The following is a 19,766-nucleotide window of genomic DNA, read 5'->3' on the forward strand; positions in this document are numbered from 1 at the left end:
AGTTCACCTAATGCATGTGGCTTCAGAAAATGCTGTCCCATAAAGCCAACTAAGACTTACCTCAGGGCATAGTGGATTGCCATAGCTCCTGCAACAGCTACAACCAGACCTCTCATTTTACTTCTCTATGCTCATATGTAACTGAAATTGAAACACTAAATAGCACGTGTGTTCATTCTAACATGCAGCACTTGATAAGCAGAAAGCCAAAACGGACAGGTAGGCTAGATTTCTTAAAATAAAATCCTTTAATAAACTCTTACCACCCTACAGCTCTCCTGACTTTAGCTGACATTACTGGATATTCTCTGCTAAGTGAGTAGTGTCTCAGCCTAGCCTTGATCTGAACGTGGTCTGTTGGGGACAGGTTTAGTGGAGGGGCCTGGGAACTAGGACTCCTTGGTTCTCTTCCTGGCTCTGCTATTGACTCACTGAGTGATCGATGTCTTTGTGCTTCACTTTACTGGCCTGTTTCCTACCTTGGTGTGTTTGGGGCTTAATCATTAATGCTTGAAAGCACTTTGAGAACCATATATGGAAGACATTATCCAAGTGGTCACAAGCGTTAATATTTTAGCTTTAACCCTTTTGAGGATGGCATAATCTCTCTCCTGGGGGAAGGAGGGGACCCACTTCCTCCCCTGATTTCCTTATCCCTCAATTCCCTGTACACTGAAAAGGGCTCTGTGTCATCGCAGTCCTTCTTATGTAGGTCCATCCTCATTAATGGAGGTTTTTTTAATGTGCTATCAGAGAGCCTCAAACTCATCCACATCGCTCCTCAGCTCATCCGGAAGGGGCTGATAGAGAAGCATAAGTGATTCCTAGAGCTCAGGAGTCTGCCTCCATTAGCTGGGAAAATGTCAAATACATTCCCCATGCAGTTCTCCAGGTCCTCCCACATAATCTTTCCTCTTCATCAGCTCTGAAGGGGAGTCAAGACTGAAGAATAGTTTTATAACTGAAGGTGACCCACACTTTAAAATTAGGGGGACAGACCTCTTACTTAGATCTCATGCTACTTTGGTAACCCCTTTTATGACATTGACTTGGAAAGGATTAGTTGCAAAAAGACAATATATGGGCAAAAATTCTTGGGGAGTATGTGCATATGACACATGCAAAGGTATTGTGTGTGTGTGTGTGTGTGTGTGTGTGTGTGTGTGTGTGTGTGTAAAAAAGGAATCATCTATAAAGAAAGCAGAGGGAACTATCTGCCTGCAAAATTCCAGTCTCTTGCACACTTCATTTTCAAGTGTTGACAAAAGCCAATCCTCTAACCTGACAGGAGCATTGAAGAATTCCATCTGCAAACACCTAATGAACATGATCCAAAAGGAACTCAGTCTCAGTCACTGAAGCTCACCGCATTTTTTCTTGTACTCCAGTCAGCATGACAAGGAAGGCTGCTTGGCAAAGAGCCATTTACACTTGGCTCTTACAGACCCTTCCAAATACATTGAAACTTCTACGGGGCAATTACAAGTTTTCTCCCCCCTACTTACTCCCTTTCCCGCCCCTACCTAGCTCCATTTAGGCTGGCAATAAATTTAATCTTTGCATTGTTGTCATGATCAAGAAACATCTACATTTATGCAGCCAGGACCCTGGGACATATGGTGAATACTCAGATGAAAGACAGATTATGGGGCTTGGGAGAGACTACAGAGTTTTAACCCTTTCATTAACACTTATCATGCCAGGCTTGTTGGAAGGAAATGCACCTTCACCTTTGTCCAATGTTTGACTGGACTAGTAATGGAACATCATGGCACAGCCATGGAAAGCTGGCACAGCGGAGATGCAGCAATGCAGGGCCATCAGTGATGCTGTTAAATGGGTTAGCTTGAGCGTGCATAGAAAGAGGTAGTTCTTGGTCCCATTCTTTAGTCAAAAGAAGATGCAATTCCAAAGCAAGACTCCAGATCCCAACATCCCTGAACTTGGGGGTCCAAACTTTGTGGCTCAAGCCCATCTTTAATACAAAAAAAAAAGGCAGGAGGAACACCGCTCTCCCAAGGCAGAGGCACTTCATGCCCTCTGGCTGGACCTCATTACGAAGGATCATCCCTAGAGCAGAGAGAAATCGCAAACCATGGGAAACTCACCTGGTTCCGCATTTTGATATAAACACAAGAGTCTGGGCCAAGTTTGCAAAAGATTCCCAAGGTTTGGCCTGGCTCTTGGAATGAGTTAAGGTTTTCATTAAAAAAACAAGACAAACTCTGCAGCTTGGGCTGCACCACTTTAAAAACCAGAGACCAATTGACAGAATGCTTCCATCAGTACTGTGGCCAAGCATTTCACTCCTTTTCTCTTTAATCTGCGATGGTGTTTAATGCCTCATTAGCATGCCTTATTGATAACGAAAGGTCTGCTGGGGGACAAAAGGGGGACACCTATGAAAAAGAGGCATCTGGGGCAGCATTTTCTGCAGCTGGGTTTCCTAGGGAAGGCGGCCAGATTTCAGAAAGGTCACAAGTGGCATCTATACAGATAAGAGTCTGTATGGGGTAAAAGAAAGGATAAACAGGGGAAAGTTTCCCTTCCACGCAGGGAGTGGAAACCCTGCCAAGTAAGCTTTGGTCCATTTGGGAAAGAACAAGCAGTCGACTACTGTTCTGTTTTGACAATGAGGAGTCCTTGTGTCACTTTAGAGACTAACAAATTTATTTGGGCATAAACCAAGATCATGCCATTTCAGAGAGCAATGGTGAGATGTTATTCTTCTAGACACAGAGAAGACCAGTTAAAAATGAATAAATTATGAACTAAAACAAGGGCAGAAATATGATTAGTTTCCCAATGGAGGCACCATGGAGACACAATGATAACTATGATATTTATGGCATAGTTCATTTAACCTGAAAGGAAACCTACGCACTTCATAACCTAACATACAAAACTATATCCAAGATTAATTTTTCCCACCAGTACAATGCAGTCACTTCTGGGGTGAAACATAGCAACTGTTCAACTGAATGCAGCTATTCCGCATTCATCTTTGGCCAGAAAGTGAAGACTCCTGGACCCATCTGAAACTGCAGGGAGTTTACATAGGCAAAATATAATCACCAGAGGAGTTGAAATACCCTATTTCTGAGAAAAGGTAATATAGGTTCTTTAACGGCCACAGGGGGTGCCTAGGACTGTAAGGTTTACATTTCATCAGAAAGACGATACCTCTAGCAAATCCAGTGATCACATGATGTTTATCATACGTTCAAGGAAAAGATCTATAGAAGCAAAAAAACCATATTGTGACAATTTTGGGTTAGTTAGGCCCATTAAACTCTCCACACGAAGCACAGGAAAATAAAACTGTGTGCTAGTAAAGCAGCATTTGAGTAATTGCACTGTCTGTTTTCAGGGCTAGCCCTCAGCCAAGTTGTCAACCATAATTGGTAGAAGTCAGATAAAGCTGACCTTGACCCACTCTACTGCTGGACTGACAGACAAGCTACTGCCATTCTCTGCTGGGGAAAGAAGCTGGGGGTTGCTAGCTGGCATTCCAGATATGTAAAAAGACCCTTGGAACAAAGGATGAAAAGCTGGAAACTTTGGTTGAATGGGGGAGGCGCCATACTAAAACAGAAGGTAGGAGGGTTAAAGGGGAAAAATCCCTCAAGCTGTCATTTCAGTGTACAGTTGCAGGGAGCGAGGCAAGGAGGGGAGCAAGCTGTATTGCCAAAGGATACAAAGTGAATTTGGGACAGAAGGGCCTCTCAGGGTTCAGTTTGGTTAGTTGCCCAAGCTTCTGAGTTCTGCAAAGTTGGGCTGCAAATATTTATCATTGTCATCAATTTAAGCATTTCTGCATATTTAATATTTAGTGCTTCCTCATTCATTTAATTCAATCCCCATTCATCTCTGGAGAACAGGCCCCTGAGATTCCCAGTGCATTTGTTTCCAGCTGGAAATCCTGGGGGAAAGGCTCTTGTGGTACTTCCAGGTCTGGTACAGGCCAAACTCATCGGAACATTTTAGTCTTTTCACAGAGGCCTGTAGTAATGGGGCAGCTGGTCACAAATTTGAGCCTCTGTGATGCCTGGATGCAGTTGAGCAGACGACCAGGTGGGAGGCCAATACAGGCCAATGTGGGAGGTGAGTATGGGGCCTTGGCCCTGTCATCTGCCCAGTGCCCTTTCCAAGTCCTGTTATTGAAGGGAGAGCAAGAGCAAGGAGTCCATGCTCTTCCTAGAGCAGAGGTTGCTGTTGTGAATGTACCCTGCATATCCACATGTGGGGAAGCTTATTGTCCACCCCTTGATGGCTGCACCAGGGCCTCTGCCAGTTGTGTAACCAGGGGAAGTGTCTCCAGTCAGCAAAGCTGTCCACGGACAATCTGACGCCAGCCCAGAGCTAAACGTGATTCATTTTCTTCCTGTGCATAATTCCAGCATGAGACTAATTAAAAAAAAATAAAAATCCACAATCATTTTTATTTCTGAAGCCACTTTGCTGCAAACCGGAGAGGAGGAGCGCCTGGCAGCATGCAGCTGCCAAACCCAGAGGTGCATATTTGTTCTATTTAACACAGAGGCTAGGGCTAGAGAAAGGGAGGTGTCTGATTTGTGCAGCACTGCATTGAACATCCCTGGGCTAAATTAATTCCAGTCGTCCCTTCGCACGTACATAGAAACAAAGGACAGAGGAAGCAAAACTGAGGGAGAGAAAACCTTATGTTGTTATTCTACCAATCCAGAGTACGTGCATTCCACAGGAACACACAGTGCTGTCAAGCACAAGAGGAGAGACCGAACAAGTTTGCAGAGACAGACTCAGAGGAGGAAAGGTTAAGGGGTAAATAGGAAAAAGAAAAACAAAAATAGGGAGGAGATGTGAAGAGCCAAGAAAATGCTGCTGGATTTTTACTGCACCTTATTCAAACTGGTCTCTGTTAGCCAGGCGGTGCAAGAGCTACAGATACCATCCCCCAAAGTGGAAATTCTGGCATGACATATTCCTTTATTTTCTTCACTGTGTGAAGCTGCAAACCTCTATGAAGTGTCGTAAGTCACACAGAGCACATGCACCAGCGTAATCAGGCAGGATGCCCTATGCTCTAGCCCTCTTCATGCAGGATCTCAGCTCAGGAATCCCTTGGGCCTACATGACTTGCAGTCTGAAAGGCTGCAAAAGGACAAAGCAGAACTGTGCAAATACCCGATTTTTCAGTTCATTAGCCGTTAAAAAAAATTCATTTCAGATCAACCAAAACGTTTTGTTCAACCCAAAACTAAATGTTTCATTTTTGAGCTTTTAAATTTTTTTTATAAAATTGAAATAATTTTGAAAAATGATGTCACTTTGAATCAAAAAGTTCTGATTTTTTTTCAAATCCCCTTCCCCCCAAACCAATTTGACAAAATCAGTATGAATTCACAAAACATTTCAATTAACCCGACTGTATTTTGTGGCAAAAAGTGTACCAGACAAAAAATTCTGCCCAGCACGAGTATAAAGCAAAAGGTGGAGGAAAAGGAAACGTGCACTCAGTTACCATTGTGACGAATGCAGTAAAAATACCTGAATTAGACAAGGACAGATTAGATGGATGAAATGCTTCTAAAGGCTGGTTCTTGTGCCCCCAGCAATAAAGACCTTTACCTCAAATTCCCTATTCAGTTAAAAAAAATATATGTTTAGTTGGGAAGTTGACTCCAGACCCATTTTCCTTCACTCTTTTCTTCAACCCAAGAAACCCAAGGCTTGGTCTACACTAAACCCCCAAATTGAACTAAGGTACGCAACTTCAGCTACGTGAATAATGTAGCTGAAGTTCGAAGTACCTTAGTTCGAACTTACCTCGGTCCACACGCGGCAGGCAGGCTCCCCCGTCAACTCCGCGGTACTCCTCTCGCCGAGCTGGAGTACCGCAGTCGACGGCGAGCACTTCCGGGTTCGACTTATCGCGTCCAGACAAGACGCGATAAGTCGAACCCAGAAGTTTGATTGCCAGCCGCCGAACTAGCGGCTGGGTATAGACGTACCCCAAGAGAGTGACAGCAGCATCCCAAGACACCATCGGCCTGATTACATCAGGAATAAATGTCACCCTACAGATGAAGAGACTTTACCATACGTTAGGCTGAAGCTGCAAAACACATTATAAACACCCTTGAGAGGTGTACACTGACTATACAACAAAAGGAAGAGCGGTCAGTGCTATCTGAAAGGCTCTTAGTTGAAGAGTAAGAAAATAGCAACAGTTCTAAAACAGGTTGAGGTCGTACTGCACTGCAACTGCCACCATGTTTTTGTAACACACTCATCTGACTCAATTACACCAATCACAGTTGAGTTGTGTCCCCACAGTAGCCCATCTACCATCACAGTTACATGTTAACCACACATACAGGTCCACACCTCCCCCTGTTGTCCAACTATGGAACATTTCAATCCAAGAAATGAATGTTTTGCAAAGTTATGAGCATATAAATTGGGATTTGCAACAGAGATTGCTTTGCAACCTTAACTACAGTAGGTGCTACTACGGGATGACAACCACAAACAACAGAACAACACTCATCACTACGCAGTTAAGTTGTGTCTCCAGATCTTCTGCAGTTGATAAATCTGCACACCTTGCAGATCAAGTCTGCTACAAAGAGGACTCTAATGAAGTGCAAGCTATACTTGATTTGCTCTACAGCAGCTACAAACAGTGAGAATGAAAATGGAGCAGGTTTGTCAACTGTCTTCCCAAAGCTGGAATTTGAGCATGTTACCCCAGTGGGTTGCTCCAGCTTCCTCTTGGGTTGTGGTTCTTTTGTAACATTGCTGAAGACAATCCCAAACATCTGGTATTTGTAAACAGCACATTCAATACCAACTAATAAATATTTGAGTGGGAAGAAAATATGTGTCATTGTCTAGACTCTTTGCTTACTATTTTAATAAAACACGTATTATTTTAAGGATAAATGGTTAACGACTTTCCAAAAAGGCACAAGAGGCACGTACAGCAGCCAGAGAAGTTAGGTACCTAAGAGTTGTGAAATTGGAACAGATCTGTAGTCCAACTAGTCCAGTGCCTCTCTTTTACCCTGGCCAGCACCAGATGCTTCAGAAGAAGGTACAAGAAAAGCTCATGTAGATGTAAAGTAAGTAGATATAAAATAATCCGCCCCTCAGGAAGTTCTCTTCCTAATACAGTACTTACAGATTGACTTAAATCCAGAAGAATGAGGTTATATATCTTTTCCAATACTCTTTTGTTAGCATCAATTATCACAACTCTGGCTATTCTTGTTATCCAAAAAAAAATGTCCAATCCCACTTTGCATCTTGCTAAATTCTTGACCTCAACAACATCCCGTGGCAGTAAGTTCCAAAGTCTAATTGCACAGGACATGAAAATAGATTTCCTTTTACCAGTTTTGTCACTTCTCAATTGTATAGAGCAACCCCTTTCTTTCTGCGTTATGAGAGACTGAGAACAAGCTCCTGATCTACTTTTTCTAGGTAAGAGGAAGAATTTTTTTTCCCAGCTGAATCTTAAATTGCCTTTATTCTGTGCCACTGAGTACTGCTATTTTCCTGAATCTGAGGAGACTGTTTTGTAAACCTATTGCATGTTGGGTGAGCTCTGCAATAATCTGTTCCAAGAAAGTAGAAATGAATTAGGAAAATATCCCTACTGACATGTGACTCAAGTTTCCCCCTATATTTAAACACATATACAAAATGTAAAAGTAGAGATGGGGTCAAATCACTAATTTTGATACTGACTTTCCTAAAAAAAGTTTGGAGCTGTTTGGAACTGGGATCTTGATTCAGATCTTTGGTTCAAGTCCATCTCAATTTTGATTTTTTTCTTAAATTTTGCTTTCTGGGTTTTCTTCCCCTCCCAAAAGGTACATATGTTAGCACTAAAAACACATATAGTTTGATAACTCATTCTTCTAGTGAAGGTGAGGTGAATAGGAGGAAAGCAGAGACATCCATATCTAGCTATGACTGTCCCACATCTACTGCTGCAATAAGATGAACCAAGGATTCATTCCAGAGGGAGAGAGAGGATCTAAATCTAATACTATCAAAGTCTGGAGGTGAGGGGGGATTTGATAGCAGCCTTCCACTACCTGAAGGGGGTTCCAAAGAGGATGGAGCTCGGCTGTTCTCAGTGGTGGCAGATGACAGAACAAGAAGCAATGGTCTCAAGTTGCAGTGGGGGAGGTTTAGGCTGGATATCAGGAAAAACTATTTCACTAAGAGGGTGGTGAAGCACTGGAATGGGTTACCTAGGGAGGTGGTGGAATCTCCATCCTTAGAGGTTTTTAAGGCCCAGTTTGACAAAGCCCTGGCTGGGATGATTTAGTTGGTGTTGGTCCTGCTTTGAGCAGGGGATTGGACTAGATGACCTCCTGAGGTCTCTTCCAACACTAATATTCTATGATATGCTTAACATTTAGCATTCTCTGTCCCACCCAGATCGTGCTGGCAGAATCTACTTTAATAAGATAAAAGAAATAAATGGACAATTACATGGATGCCAATGGTATCTCTGGGTTCAAATGGGATAAGATGCTTAATTACTGCCATTCCTGTTCACATGAACCATCGATTGCTAAACTAGGGACTGGGGATATATTCATCGACTTTCTCCCCCAGACATATTGGAGGGACCCTCTCTGCTTTATTTTGGCCTTTGCCTGGACACATCATGTAGGGATTGCTCTTTACAATTATGTGGGTGTCCTCATGTGCTCGATTATGTGCCACAGCTGGAGATTGGGCATGGATGGGTTTTGATCCTTTTCATCTTTTAGATCTATATTTTTCTGTTAAATATTTAGAAGTGTCCCAGAATGTACATCCTTTTTTTTTTTGTTTTTTTTTTAAACAAGAGGAAACCAGACGCACCAGGAGTAAACCATAAACAGAACAGAAACCAGATTGAGGAAAAATAAAAACAGAAGAAAATAGAGATATACCTGAGAAAAAACTGACTGTCAAAGAAAGAGGAAGTGAACCTTTAAGAGGGCTCTTGTACTTTAAAAAGACTAATGTAAGCAAAACACAGAGTACCTCTAAACATTCCCTAAAAGTCTCAACACAGAAAGAGCATACTTAGTCTGAGTGTCCTCAGAAACTTAAACAGAACTTATAGAGTACCTCTCATACAATATGCATATTGACAGCTATATACTGGACCTGTAAGAATTATTGTATGGAAGGAAAATAAAAGAAGTTTGTAAAAATGAATCTCAGAAATTGCTCAATGTCCACACACATTTGTGCAGCTACAACAGGCATTTAAGACTGGTGAATGGAAATCCATGTATGAATCAAAATAGAATTTGCTGTCGTAAGAGCAAGACTTGTAATATAATTAAACTTGACATCCTTGTGGGATGACAATACCAAAGAAGCCCACCAAAGTAGCATTTAACTTCAGAAATGGGAACTATACAAAAATGAGGACTCTAGTTAAAAAGAAATTAAAAGTTACCGTCACAAAAGCGAAATGCCTGCTAGCTGCATGGAAACGTTTTAAAAACACCATAATAGCTCAAATTAAATGTATACCCCAAATTAAAAAATAGTTAGACGACCAAAAAAAGTGCCTCCGTGGCTAAAACAACAAAGAAAAAGAAGCAATTAGAGGCAAAAATGCATCCTTTAAAAACAGAGAGGAACATAAACTCTGGCAAATTAGGTGTAAAAGTATAAAAGTATAATTGGGCAGGCCAGAAAGAGAATTTGAAGAACAAAGGACTCAAAAACTAAACACAAAAATGTTGTTAAGCACATCAGGAGCAGGAAGCCTGCCAAACAACCAGTGGGGCCACTGGACAATCGAGGTGCTAAAGGAGCACTCAAGGAAAATAAGGCCATTGTGGAGAAGCTGAATTAATTCTTTGCATTGGTCTTCACTGCAGAGGATGTGAGGGAGATGCCCACATCTGAGCTATTCTTTTTAGGTGACAAATCTAATAAACTGCCCCAGATCAAAGTGTCATGACAGACAGCCGCTGCTTCCCACCCCTGAAGTAGCTGCATTTCAGTGATCAATGAAATTAAGCCTATATCTAGGATGTTTGCCAAAGACAGTGGCAACGCTGGTTTGTACTTATTGAAAGTCAATCTCTACTAGAAAACACACATGAAAAAGGGCTACAGAGTAAATGGCAGCTGCACCTGATTTGAGATCGGAGTGTTCTTCTGCAGACAGATCAGATGCATGGTCAAACAAGGATCCACAGTTAAACCGGCAACAAATAGAAAGAGCAAGCTCACTATGAGTGAAACTAATAATTGGCTGCTGCTTACTCCTCTTCAAATCAGTCCTCATTACATTGGCAAGACCTGTCTGCTCCAGTTGACCTCAACCTTACATTTCCTTACACTAATCCGTGTGACAACAGTAAACGGCACATGCTCAGCCTAATGGTTCTAACTCACTTAGCAAGGGAACAAGACAGGGTTAGTAGGCCCCAAGTTTGGCTCACTTTCTCATCAAATATGTATGCAGAGTCCATGTGAATCCTTATTGGAGCCAAAACATTTCATGAATCAGGGGGGAAAAAATATAGCTTAAGCATACGAAGATGTAATACCTATAAAAGCTGACGCACGGGGTTAGCCTTTTAAATGGTCATGTCAAACAAGACACAGAGCCCCTCATTCCTTCATTCAGAGCTCACGTGTGTGCAGTCTATGAAGCCAAGATTAGGATAGAAGAAGTCTCAATGGGGTTTTGTTTAACTTAATTGGTTTCCTAATCTATTTCTTGTCCTTATTCAGCTAAATTGTTTTTGATTTGTTTTAACATATGAAATGCTTTGAATCAGGGTTTTGGTTGCTGGGTTTTATCAGCAATAAAAATTAACATAAAATGGAATTGTGTAGCTGAATTAAGGTTAATATAAACTCATCGACTTATGGACTTTAAGGCCAGAAGGGACCATCATGATTATATAGTCTGACCTCCTGGACATCGCAAGCCACAGAACCTTCCCACCCACTCCTGTAATAGGCCCATAACCTCTGGCTGAGTTACTGAAGTCCTCAAGTCGTGATTTAAAGACTTCAAATTACAGAGAATCCGCCATTTACACTAGTTTAAACCGGCAAGTGATCCATGTCCCATGCTGCAGAGGAAGGTGAAAACCCCCAGGGTCTCTATAGAACTTTAGGAAAATGTGTAGTCTGAACAGAAGGGCTCTCAACTTTTTCAGTGTGGACCACAACTTAATAGAGAGATCCTCACGTGGACGTATCCCCCTGCCTTTACACTTGCATAACATCGCTCTGGCAAACACAGCCATTGCTTACATGGAAAAGTATTAAATTTCATTGAGTCAGGGAGGGATAGCTCAGTAGTCTGAGCATTGGCCTGCTAAACCCAGGGTTGTGAGTTCAATCCTTGAGGGGGCCACTTAGGAATCTGGGGCAAAATCAGTACTTGGTCCTGCTAGTGAAGGCAGGGGGCTGGACTTGATGACTTTTCAAGGTCCCTTCCAGTTCTAGGAGAGAAATAAATTAGTGGAGATATCCTATTTAATTTAGCTAAAATAGATTAAGCAGCTGGAAACAAGGTGGAGGAGCCAGAATCATTAGGCCTAGCCATCTCCCTAGCAACTGCCATGGACCACAGTCTGAGACTTGCCGCCTTAACAGGAATTGAATGCCATACTTTTAAAATATAAAGACAGATGTTTTATCCACGAGGCCACACAATATTAAATTTGCATCCAGGAGAAGTTAGAAGTTTTTTGGCCACTGGTTTCCTCTCACATTTATCCATACGTCCAACATGAATAAATTGAGAACATATAAATAAAAAGAGGTAATTTTTAAAAGCACTGTAGAATTCAAAGTGTGCTAGAGTTCATGCCAAGATCTCCAAAAATGGAAACTTTCACTAAGTCAGACCTAGCTTACTGCATCTTTATTTGTTGAACAAAAATGTAAGACAGATGAAGGAGAACAGGAATTTTCTCTATGCTGGTTCTATATTTCTCCATACAGAAGGAACTTGCTATCTTTGTATATGATCTTCAGAAAGTAACACTGCGACGCTTGGTTTAATAAATTCAGATTCCATCACCAATTTCAGCCCTGTTTGAAAAATAACAACAGGACTGTACTTTTTCTACCTTAACACAAGTTGCTGTCACCATTTTCAATTTAGGGTTTTTTTTTTTTCATCTCCAAAAAAATTCTCATAACATTTTTCTTTAGAACAATTCATGTCTGAAGCTGAGTGAAAAGTACATTTTAAAAGTGGGGAAAGAAAATAAGTTTTCATACAGCACATGATTTGTTTGTGGAACTCATTGTGACAAGGTGTTAATGAAGATTCAAAAAAGGGCTTGGCATTTATAAGGTAAACAAGACTATCTAAAGTGATGATAATAATAACCATTAAAAAATCCCAAGAGCTCTAAAATGGATATAAAGCCTTATGTTTTGAATAGCCTAAGCCAACCTCTCACTACTGGGAGTTAGGAAACAACTGTCTCTGGAGGTAGATTATCCCATAACTGCTACTGCAGGGTTCCTTGCACCTTCCTCTGAGGCCTTTGGTGCCAGAGATAGGACACTGGACTAGATGGAGCTTTAGTCTGATCCACGATGTCAGTTCCTAAACTATAGCCTTCAAGAGTAACCCTATCTGAATCAACCAGCAGGCTTGCATGATGAAGAAGGGGAGAAGAGAGGTGCTGCTAGTGGAGGAATCAGTAAGGAAAGCATCTTCCAAGCATATACCACCGTAACGGTGATCTGAATCTAGCTCCTCATCTTCACTTTGCAACCCACATTTCCCATTGTCTCCTGCTGCCATTTGTGGTTCTGCAGCTCAGGGCGGGAGAAAGAGAGAGATCTAGAGAAACCCACAGTACTATAAACCTCCCCAATAAATGCACATCTGACCTAGAGAGTGTTTGAGTTCAACCTTCCCCATCTGCCCTCCCTTCCCCCTAACCCTTATAAGCACCACAAGCAACCACTGTTTGAATGGCACATCAGGAGCCTTCAAACTGCTGCTAATGATTTGGGCTGTGATCTCTAACCAAACAGCTGGTGTCAAGGGTTGCTCAATAGTCTTGTGACAGTTTAGGAACAACAATACAGTGACTCTCAGCTTTAATCATCAAACTGAGCCTCAAAAGATTTCATAGCATTTGGGTGCTCCCGCTCAGCACTCTATCTTCAACCTCCTGTAATTGCTGCGGAATTACAGAGAATGTGAAAGTATAGGCTACATATGAACTTCAGTAGCAGCAATTAAAGAGACAGGGCACTTTTTATCCCACAGCTGCATGATTCATCTTTATAGCATGGCATCTGCAGCCACTGCACAATCATAACATTTCGGAATACTTTAAACAATATTCTGTCCGAACCAAAAGACTATTTTTAACTTCTACACCCATGTCTCTAGTAGCCTTTTTGTCTTTCCCAGTTATCTCCAGGTTTTCCATTCAATGCACTGCATTAACCTTGGGACTTTGCTTATACTCTTTTGCAAGAACGAAAAAGGGGGGGAAAAAAATGTTGACATGACAAAAACATTAAAAGTGTGGTTTAGGCTTCATTCCCTTATGAATGCCTCTTTCATCCACAGGGCGCAGTGTCCCGTTCTGACATGCCCTAAATTTGCTTTGGAAAGCTCCCAAACATCGGAGTCATCAGACACAAAGTATAAACAAGCTCTCTTGCTTTCCCCTCAAAAATCCCAAACTCATAACCCACACCCTACAAGTTATTACATAAAATGTGTACAGTGGCTATGATTCCTTTTTAAGCCTACCAGAATTCTAGGCTGAAATTTTCAAACTTAGTTTTCAAACTAAAATTAGGCCCCTCAGCAAAAGTGGCCTCATTTTCAGAGGTATTGGACACCCAGAGCTGTCAGGAATGAACACGTGTTATTTAGGTAACTTACTTTCAGTGCATGTGCTTAACTTTACACACCCGTGTTTAAAGTATTTAGGTAAAAATAGTCTGAAGCAGGAGTTCTCAATCTTTTTCTTTCTGAGCCCCCCCCCCCCCACCCCCCCTACCTGTGCCACAACTGTTTTTCAGAAGATTAAAAACCAGGGGGTGGCAAGCAGAGCAACTGCCCAGGGCCCTGTGCCACAGGGGGCTCTGCGAAGCTAAATTGCTTGGGCTTCGACTTCAGCCCTGGGCAGCAGTGAGTCTAACGCTGGCCCTCCTCTCTGGTTGATTTTGGCAGAACCCCTGAAACCTGCTCGCGGCTCCCTAGGGGCCCCCGGACTCCTGGTTGAGGACTGCTGGTCTGAAGGTTCATTCTGCTTTAGCGAAGAGGTGTGAACATAGGGCAGATGAACTGCCGTCCTGTCTGTATTAATGGAAACCAATTGTCTGGAATGTCAGAGTTTGGTACTGCCTATGTCTTCGCTGCTAAAAATGCTGTGCTTTTTTACCTCAGGGTAACTAATGTGCATGAGCTATCCTGGGGTTAAAACACAGTGAGGACAAAGCAGTCTAGGTTTATTGTGAAGTAATCTAGGGGTTTGTCTACACTAGGGAACTTGCAGTGGCACAGCTGTACTGACGGAGCTGCACTCCTGTAAGCTCTCCCATCGACATAAAACCACTTCCACGAGTGATGGTAGCTACATCGGTGGGAAACACCCCCGCACCCTCCCCTCGTGACATAGCGCTGTCCACACCGGCGCTTCTGTTGATGTATCTCATGTCGCTCAGGGGTGTGGTTTTTTCATATCCCTGAGCGACATATTATACCAACAAAAGTGGTATTGTAAACAAGCCATGGTGAGGTCAGCCCTATACCCCATCTAGGACTGAGCTTGCCTAACTTATCTCACAGTCAACCCACAGTGCCTTGCCTTCACTGTGTTTTTACCTCAGGAAAGCTCACATGCATACATTAGTTATCTTGAGGTAAAAGACACACCCTTGTTAGCAGTGAAGGCAAAGGTCTACAAAAACGCTTATCAAGAGATGTCACTGGGGTTGGGAATGGGAGTTTGGCAGCTTATATCCAGGATAATTAAGAAGCCTTTCTAAGAGGGAGCCCTGCACTGGAAAATGTATAATGGCATGTTTGACATTGCAGACTCTGATTTGTAATAGAATGCAGGTTTGGTTTTGACTCAGTTAATCAATGACCTAAAATCAGTGGAATTGCACTATGGTACTTGGATTGTCAGGTCTTTAGAACAGGGAACTTTTTGTTGTTTGTACAGTGCATAGCACAATGGGGTCTTGATGCATGACTGGGGCTCCTAGTGCAACCTCAATACAAATAACCACCCACACCACAATGGATGAATAAGGCTATAGGAAGTGTCTAGGATTGTGGTAATTAGCATGATAGCAGGCCTCACTGCTGGTATCACAGTGCCTGCTCCAGGGAAGAAATGCCACCCACAATATCAGTGCCAAGAGCTGGTATTGCAGTGTTTGGTAAACACCTTACCCTCTCTATTGCATAACCAAGGTACCAGGGATAACTGGGATCCCATTCCGAGCTAAGCAGTGCACCTCCTGGAAGGGCCGGGTTAACAAATATCATGGAGCAAGGGATTATGGCACCAGAAACTGAATTACAGCAACTAGGAGTTAGATTTCTAATTGAAGAGTTTGTTTAAAAACAAAAAATTTGCTTTACCTGGTTTAAAATGTCTGGGTCACTTCCAGTTCTTCCCTTTTTAATAAAATAAAAAAACTCAAAACAAAACATTGCCAAGGATCTGTTGATTCTCAGCACCTCTAAGGATCTAGTCCTTGGGTAGGTGGCTATTGTTGCATCATACACAAAGCTAGCCCCTGTTAGTGGCTAAATACACATGTAATCTGCTGACTTGGATTCCTAAATCACTATTGAAAATGGACCTTTAAGGGCTTTCGCATATTTTAGCCATGGTGCTTTACTCCCACATACATGGTATCTTCTCACATTGCATCTGCTCTTGAGAGGCAGTGTGGTCTAGTGGTTAGCACACAGAAGTAGAAGTCAGGATTCCTGGTTCGATCCACAGATATATCATTTAACTTCTTTGTGCCTCAGGTTATCAACAATAGTTATAATAATTAAGTTTCACAATAGTTAGGACGGTGTCACCATGATTAATTAATATTAGCAAAATGCTTGATAAACCACAGAGTCTGCTCGACTTTTTTAAAAGGACAGGATAGACTATAAATTCCTGATCCCACAGGCCCACTAATTCCTCATACGAGTAAGTTCTATGTCAGGTAGTGGGAGAACCAGTTTAGAGTTTATATCAACATTATTATTCTTCATTTGTGCTGCATTCCTGCTTAGAGGCACCGCCCTTTTGTGATAGGCACAGTACAAACATAACAAAAGAGACGGTCCTTGTCCTGACGGGTTTACAAACTATGTATAAGGTTACAGACAACAGGAAGCTACAACAAACAGACTAGGAGCACGGGATAGCAAGGAACTGATTAAACAGCATGAGTTTGGAGTGATTTTCTATAAAGCTACTACTAAAATACAGTAGACACTGCAAGTAACAGATTATCGTGGCTATTTAAAAAAATCACAATCAAAACGTTACAGATCCGAAGAGAGTTGTGCACTTCCCAGCATGATGTGCACCACCGTGCTGTATTCAGAAAGCTTGTCTATTTTCAGCATCCAGTGACAGATGTCTGTCTAAATCTGTCAGGGCAATATGATGCTCTTTCAAGAGAAGAGCACAAGCAGACCATCAGTGGATTTAGGAAACAGCAACTTCCTGTTTAGTCTAGGTGTGGTACATTCCTCATTTGAATAATCAACGGATTCATTTTTCAAGGGAAAAAACAAACTTCCAGTGAAATGTTGTTTGTCTCTTGTGTTTTGGGGACAGCGGCAGTTATACAAAGCATTCTATGCCTCCTGTCCAGGAATCATTCAACTGTGGTTTAAAACAGCTATCCTTGGACTCAGGAAACAGTGGAACAATGTCGCTGGTTTGTAAATAGCTGGAAGCAATCTTAGTCAACAGTTATAGTGCATCATAATGCCAGTGAATTATTTTCACAGCCATTCTTCAGGGAGGCACAGTACTGAACTGCCTCTCAATGGGATGGCTATTTACAGGAATAGGCATAATATCTTGGGTAATCACATGACTGCCACCTTGTTTAGTGGGGGACATATATTCAGATGCATGAGACAAGCCAGCCTATGATGTTCCAGTTCTACATCTAGAGTAGTGACATTCTTGTTTCCCTTTAAAATGGGTCCCATCCAACCTCCATATAACTCATCCACTCATTTTGCTGCATGGAAAGAGAACCTACATACACTTCTGTGCCCAGCAGTTTCTGCACTGGAAACGGTGAAAAGACCAGGAAGTGCAACATAGCTCTTTGTAATGACTGAGGAGGAAGCTAAGGGTGTTTCTTAAAGTGAGTTATCCATAGGGAACAAGGCTTTGGCATGCAGGCTCATGGAAGATACTTACAAATGGAGCCAGGAGAGAGCTCCCTTATTGACCACAGTATTGAGCTCCGTGCTGTGCAGCTCCCAATCGTCTCAAACTGAGAGACTAAATGGTCATTTCTTACTAATAGATCCCATTAAAATCTTTGCTGTTTTGTTTACTGGTCATTTTAAAGTAATAATGAGGAGGAGAGGTGGGCCCAAGCCACAAAGTTTAGATCAAGATATGCATTACCTGAGAGAGTTTGGGGATGTTAGATTCAGGGATACCAGAGATTGTCCCACCGCAAAACTGGGCTGTGACTTCCCCAAAGGTTCGGACCTGTTCATTCAAGACTGGGGTTTTCAATCAGGCCCATCCACAGTTTAAAGCGAAAAAGATGTAGAAGTGTCCCAGATTAGTTGCTGGTTGGGATACAGTACTGGAGGGCAGGCTAGTCAGTGAACAAGCCAGTGGAATGGGACTTCACAGACATGGTCTCTATTTCCAGCTCTGCCACTGAACTGGTGTGTGACCTTGAGCAGGTCTCTTCACCTCTCTCTGCCTCTATTTTCCCTGGTCTTCAGGGCAGGAACTGTCTTTTATTATGTATATGAACAATGTGTAGCACAATGGGATCCTGATCTCAGTTAGAGCTTTAGACATTACAGCAATACAAATATAATAAAGGTCTGAAGATTTTTATATTTTTAAATCTGTTTTTAGAACTGTTTAAAACCCCACAATCCAAAACCACTTGGCTGCTGGTCGAGATGCCAGAAGCACTTTATAGGCCCATCTCCCTTTGATCTTGTGGTAATTCCTGTGGTGCACAAGGGTGCAAAGGATTCCAGAGAGTATGACAGTAGATGACTAAACTGCTGATTGGGGGGAGCCAATATGAGAAAAGCCTGAGAACACAAATGTTGGTGGGGGCGGGGGGGAACAACCTTTTTTTTCCCCATTTACCTTTTTAACTTCATTTTTCTAGAGGAAGGTGCCAATGACTCTAATACAAGCATAGGAAAATTTAATAAAAACATAGATTCATAGATTCTAAGGCCAGAAGAAACCAATGTGATCATCTAGTATGACTTCCTGTACAACACAGGGCAGAGAACTTCTCCAAAATAATTCCTGTTTAAACTGGAGCAAGCCTTTTAGAAAAACATTCAATCTTAATTTAAGAATTGCCAGTAATGGAAAATTCACCACAGCCCGTGGTAAATTTTTCCCTTGGTTAATTCCCCTTACTGTTAAAAATGTACGCCTTATTTCCAGTCTGAATTTGTCTGGCTTCAACTTCTTGCCATTGGCTCTTGTTATAACTTTGTCTGCTAGACTAAAGAGCCCATTATTAAATATTTGTTCCTCAGGTAGGTATTTACAGACTGTAACCGAGTCTCCAGTTAACCCAGTGTTTCCCAAACGGTGGGTCCTAACCCACCAGTGGGTTGCAGTAAATATCTAGGCAAGTCACCTGTCACTGACCCCCCATGTCACTTTCACACTGTGCATGCTCCGGGAGTGCTCCTGCCCACCAGGGCCGCTTGGGGGAAAGGATATTGACCCAGCTGCTCTTCCATCATGATGGAGGAGTGGTCGGGCCAAATGTGAGTGAATGGTGTTGCGACCTGGCACGTTGCAGCTCTACTCAGGTTTGGCCCAGCCACCCCTTCATTATGACAGAGAGGCAGCTGGGCCAATCCTGAGTGGTGCTGAGACCCTGTGTGGTAGGTCGCAAGGCCTGGAGTGGGGAGCCAGGTTTCAGTTAGGCCTCTCAAACATGAAAGGATCTTTGACTGGCTAATTCTCTCCAGGACAGAGAGAGCCCGGAGGCTCTGTGTTTTCTAGTGTTTTGTTGTAGCCTGTCTTCCACTCTCACTTAAAGGAGGGATGACCTCAAACTACTGGGGAGCAGCAGGCATCAGAGCTCTCTATTCACAGGGGCTGGGAAAGTGAGAACAAGGGCACTGGATGGAACTGAGCAGAGGACTTGGGCTGGAGTGCCAGCACCGTGGAAAGCACATAATTTTGTGTTTTTCTTTTTTAATTTGGTGTTAGAATAATAAATAAATAAATAAATGGTAGTTACACACGCACGCACAATATATAGGTAATGGTGGGTCCCCCAAAAAAGAAAAATGCAATGGGTGGGTCACCTTAGTAAAAAGTTTGGGAACCATTGCCTTGACCGTCTCTTTCCTAAACTACATAGATAGAGTTCTTTGAGTCTAACACTATACAGCATGTTCTCCAATCCAACAAATTGCTAAAAGATCCAAATAACAGTCACGGTCTGACCAGAGTAAAGTGCTGAGCTATCCCGACTATTCAGTGGTTAGACATACAAAGATATTGGTATGTGAGTTAAAAACCCAAACA

The 19,766-nt window shown here is 42.4% G+C and overlaps 1 protein-coding gene across 1 annotated transcript in view; it reads right to left on the reverse strand.

Annotated features, from left to right (window-relative positions):
• The window catches only part of ITGB5 (integrin subunit beta 5), a 116,433-nt gene that overhangs the window by 19,696 nt on the left and 76,971 nt on the right, over window positions 1-19,766 (reverse strand). The gene's annotated exons all lie outside the window — the stretch shown is intronic.

Source organism: Trachemys scripta, chromosome 11 (genome assembly GCF_013100865.1).
Source record: "Trachemys scripta elegans isolate TJP31775 chromosome 11, CAS_Tse_1.0, whole genome shotgun sequence".
Classification (NCBI taxonomy): Eukaryota; Metazoa; Chordata; order Testudines; family Emydidae; genus Trachemys; species Trachemys scripta.